The 5,326-nt window shown below is 41.5% G+C and overlaps 1 pseudogene; it reads left to right on the forward strand.

Annotated features, from left to right (window-relative positions):
- The first annotated feature begins 4,017 nt into the window (after positions 1-4,017).
- Positions 4,018-4,952, forward strand: LOC139705639 (olfactory receptor 2L2-like; annotated as a pseudogene).
- The last annotated feature ends 374 nt before the right edge of the window (positions 4,953-5,326 follow it).

Below are 5,326 nucleotides of genomic sequence, written 5' to 3' on the forward strand. Positions count from 1 at the left end.
TTAATGCCCAAACCACAAACTTGTAGGGGGAATCAAGACAGGTGAAAATTTTTGTGAGTGGTTTATAAATAGATTATTTGTTACTTCAGTGGAGGAATGAAAATAAAAGAGAAAATAGTTTATTTGGATCTTTTTATACAAACACAAAAGTATTATTTTCCTTTTAGACTTTGATACAGATATTGATGTTGGGAGCTCTTTCCTGTCAGATGCAATCTTTATTTAAATGAGGCTATCATCGCACAGGAAGAGGAAAACACATAATTGGAAGAATGCTTACTTTGCAGTCATGAGCTCTGATCCCAAAGAACAGATTTGATATGGCCCTCCTTATTTCTCTTTGGTGATGCTTTTTTTCTCTCCATTAAAGTCAGAGTATATTAGCTGCCTCAGGGACACAGGACATAGTGGACGGTCCTATGTAAAATGCCAATGGTGGATGAAATGGCAATGTTCATTTTACTGATGATTATAGCTTACCTTTCAACCTTGTCAATCATCTGAACTATTTACATAGCTTCAGGCTCTGGTACCCACCTAATATGCTGACCTTGTGATGAATCCAAATGCTAGGGTGTGATAAAGATCACTCTCCCAGAAATTTTCCTGAGCCATGCCAGTGGCCACAGAGTCCTCAGGAATCGATTGCTGCATGGAGGCACAGGGTACCACGGTGAGTTTCTTACTAGCCACTTGAGGATTCACATGTGCAATACTTTCAGAGCTTTCTATTTGTTTACCCTGATGTGATTTTATACATTTTAAGGTGTTATCCACATAACGCATAAACAGAGCATCAACATCCGCAGAATAAAACAACCAGCTCCAAACCATCCCCCTTGTCACCACAGTGAATGCTTCACTGTCTCCAAATTTTGCTAATATTTTAAACACTATGCTTTTCATCTCATGCTTGATTCCTAAATCTAAAATGTCAGGCCATCTTTTATGACTCAAACCAGCAAGGATGGACGTGGACCCTGCACTCCCCTCACTCATGTCCCTTGCCCTGCCCATCCTCTCAACACACCCACAGCCCCCTTTCTATCTGGGGAAGCAGTTGAAAAACATAATTTCATATTTAATTTATTGATAGTATATAAAATATAAATTATTACAAAATCTGTAGGTATTTAATTGTTGTTCTGCATTTATTCTCACTATTGTGATGTTTCCTTAAGAAGCTTCTAGGAACTTATTCTGTAGCTGATAGTGATAATTTATGAGGATTATATTTAAGATGGCATTTGGAATTTTTAATAAAATACCTTTCAATATATTATTTCTCATTTTTTTCAACTTTACATGCTGTTAAAGTATGGAGCATGTATATTTGTTTGTTTGGAGAAACTGGTTGTATTGACCGTTATTAACTCAATACTCATGTCACGTGTATTATCAGGAATGCCCGTGCATATTGGAAGGCCATCTGATATTATTTCCCTTATTCTCCCTTTTCTAAACTTCAAGCATTTGTGTTCCTATGTTGCTTTAGTTTTCTTTCTTGTAGTGTCTCTTAACTTTATGTATGTCTCAGATTTCTAATAGGCTCATTGAGTCCATTATATCGATTGTGATCATTTTAATTTCAAGTTATTTTGGTTCTCTACTATTCGTTGTCATGACACTTATTTGCCTGTACACTTAATCACTTTTCCTGTGACTCTGATGATTTGTCATTAAATTTCCTGTGCATACCCACTGTCATTTTTTTTTTTTTTTTGGTGCTGAGGATTGAATGCAGAAGATCTTACCATCTGGGCACCACCCCAGCCCTTTTTATATTTTATTTAGAGACAGGGTCTTGCTAAGTTGCTCAAGGCCTCACTAAGTTGCTGAGGCTGGCCATTAACTTGTAATCCTGTTGTGTCAGCCTCCTGAACTGCTGGGATTACAGGCATGCACCACTGCACCTGGCCTCCCCATCTTCTCTTCTAAGGCATTCTGTGTGTGCCCCTGTGTATGAGGGTGCCCGCATGTGTGGGTGCACATGTGTGTGTGCGTGAACATATATGTTGTGCTTCCCTCTTTCATCTGCAGGCTTTCTCAGCCAGTGGACCTGGCTACTCTTGGGCCTGGCCAGCAGGGCTCTCTGCTGATGGCATTTTTCCCTGGAGAGAACCACAGCACTGCACTAGATCTCAAATTCCCATACTTATTTTGAAATAAAAATAGACATAAATACAAGAAATAGAAGAGCAAACAAAGAAGGAGCAAGGAAAGGCATTGGAAGGCAAGGTGTAATATCATGTGAGCTGTAGGGAAGGGGAGACAGCATAACCACCAGCAGATGATTGTGGTGTTCAGATGTTCAGGGAAGGGGTCTACCACAGCGTTCTGAGTGTGGGTGAGAAAGCGAGGAGAAGGACCTTTGGTAATTTACACTGGGCCATAAGAATACATCATAGATTTTTGAAGACATGAACTAAAAGATGGCACCTGATTTGAAGGGAATCTGATTCTGCATTATTGAAAGAAAAGTGGTGCAGGGCTGATCAAACACACACGTGGGATAAGAAGTGGGTTTATTGTCAGGAGCCTGACAAGGCTGATCTGCAGAGAGAGGGACAGCAGCAGCAAGGAGGAAATGTTGGAATGACTTTCAGTTTACAGCTAGCAGCTAGCAGCTGTAAGCAGCTCGGAGTGCTTGAAGAATCTACACTTGTTCAGGCCTGATAGGAGCACTGCAGGATGGGATGCTCTGCTCTAGTGAGCCATTAGTGAAACCACATCCTTAGCACTTGTTGCCAAGCTGCCAGGTCAGGAAACTGAGGACCAGGAGCTTCAGGAATGGAACTTCTAACTTAGAAATCCCCTCCCCTAGGGACCTAGACCCTTCCTGATGATAGCAATATTTAGAACATCCTCATAGTGTGGTTACATTAGGAAGAAGATGATTGGCTTATGGACACTATCTTGCTCATGTATGATTGACGGGCATGCCCACTCGAACCCTATAACAGTTGTATGCATTCCAAAAATAAACTGAGCTACTGGACGACAACCTGAGGTGGGTCTCCAGCCAGTTCTCTCACCAGCTCCCGGAGTCTCTGTGTTGATTCTACCCCCCGCGACAAGGTAGCCGAGCAACTAGTTGACCAGAACCACAGCAAGGGAGGGCAGCAGCGACCCCCTTGAATGTCACCTTTGACAATCTAGAATCATGGCCACAGGCTAGGGGAGGGTTTAGTCTTGATTGACACAGAAAACACCCTCTGATCTTGTGGAAGGCAAGTTTGTTTCTCAGGAACAAAACAGGCAGTTTTTCTATCTCTCAGGAGGAACAGGGAAACTGGCATGTCCCTTTATCTTCACAAGGAGAGAACAGGGAAGCCAGTATGTACCCATCTCAGGGGCTGGTAAGCTGTGTCTATCTCTCAATGAGAGAACAGGGAGACACTGGCACCTCTCCAGACCAGTACGTTTTATCTCAGGCTAGTTTCTATTTCTAGTTTCTATTTCTTGGGAATAAGAACAGTATTCGTAAAGTGGGGGTGGGGAAAGGAAGATGGCTGCAATCATGCCAACAGTCTTGTGTAATGATCGCTCACAAAATGAACTAACTGTTTAAACTTGAATTGGTAAATGAGTTCATTTTTGGAGGTAAAGCTAAGACTGAAATATGGAAGAAAAGTCACCCCCGCCCCTGGGATGAGAAAAATGTATCCAAATATGAGCTATACTTTAGACATTTACATTGATTTCTATGCACTTACCCATAAGAGCTCATCTTGATGACAGCTGATTCTGTAGGGGAATAAATACCCATATTCTAATAAAATCATTGCAGAAATATGCTATTTTCATGACTGCACAGGTTTTATAAAAATGTCGGCCATGTTTGCTACCTTAAGATATATTTATGAAGAAGGAAAATGAGATTCCATTTTCAGAATAGTTTATTCTTTATCTAAGAACTTTAATAATTCACAGTCAAAATAAATGAATGATTCTAAAATACCTTACTGTCTATGTAACTTTTTGTTTCATGTGTTTGTAGGAAAACCTAAATGAATGATGGAAAATTATAATCAAACGTCAACTGATTTCATCTTGCTGGGATTGTTCCCACCATCGAGAACTGGCCTTGTCCTCTTGGCACTCACTATGCTTATCTTCCTACTGGCTTCCATTGGCAACCTGTCCATGATCCTGCTTATCCTCATGGATGCCCATCTCCACACCCCCATGTACCTCCTCCTCAGTCAGCTCTCCCTCATGGACCTCACTTACATCTCCACCATTGTCCCGAAGATGGCTTCCACTTTCATCCTGGGAAACAAGTCTATCTCCTTCACTGGATGTGGGGTTCAGAACTTCCTCTTCCTCACTCTAGCAGGTGCAGAGGGACTGCTGCTGGCATCTATGGCCTATGACCGTTATGTGGCGATTTGCTTTCCTCTCCACTATCCCATCCGCATGAACAAAACAGTGTGTACGTCCATGATATTGGGGTCTTGGATGATGGGCTCTGTCAACTCCTGTGCTCACACTGTATATACTCTGCATATCCCTATTGCAGATCCAGAGCCATCAATCATTTCTTCTGTGATGTCCCCGCCATGCTGCGTCTGGCCTGCATGGACACTTGGGTCTATGAGTACACAGTGTTTGTGAGCACCACCTTCTTTCTCATGGTTCCATTCAAGGGTATTGCATGTTCTTATGGCCGGGTTCTCCTTGCAGTCTGCCGCATGCACTCAGGGGAAGGGAAGAAGGCCTACTCCACCTGCAGCACCCACCTCACTGTGGTGACCTTCTACTACATACCCTTTGCTTACACTTATTTACACCCAACATCCCTCCGCTCCCCAGCAGAGGACAAGGTTCTGGCTGTCTTCTACACCATCCTCACCCCAATGCTCAACCCCATCATCTACAGCCTGAGGAACAAGGAGGTGTTCGGAGCCCTGAGAAGAGTCCTTCACAGAATTTGGTCCATGAAAATGTAGTCAAAGTTTTCTGCTTTAATCCTTATAACCCAGATAACGTTTATTCAACAGTGTAAAACGGCAAGAATAACCTTATCCAGTGACTACAGCCAAGGAACTAAAATTAATCTACAAGATGTGGAAACACTAAGATTAGACAGAATAATTGTATTTTTTCTCATCAAAATAATGGACATGTATTATCCAATAACATGAAGGCACTAGGATCTGGTTGATTTGCTGAAATGAAAAAGTAAAAAGTAGAAACTATTGAAATTATTCCACCTAATGGTTGTACCATATTTTATTTTTTTCCTGTGTTTAGTAAATTATCACAAAATTACATTGAAATTTTAATGTCCATAAGTAACTGAAAATAATTTCTTTTTAATTTT

The sequence above is a fragment of the Marmota flaviventris genome, chromosome 5, assembly GCF_047511675.1.
Source record: "Marmota flaviventris isolate mMarFla1 chromosome 5, mMarFla1.hap1, whole genome shotgun sequence".
NCBI lineage: Eukaryota > Metazoa > Chordata > Mammalia > Rodentia > Sciuridae > Marmota > Marmota flaviventris.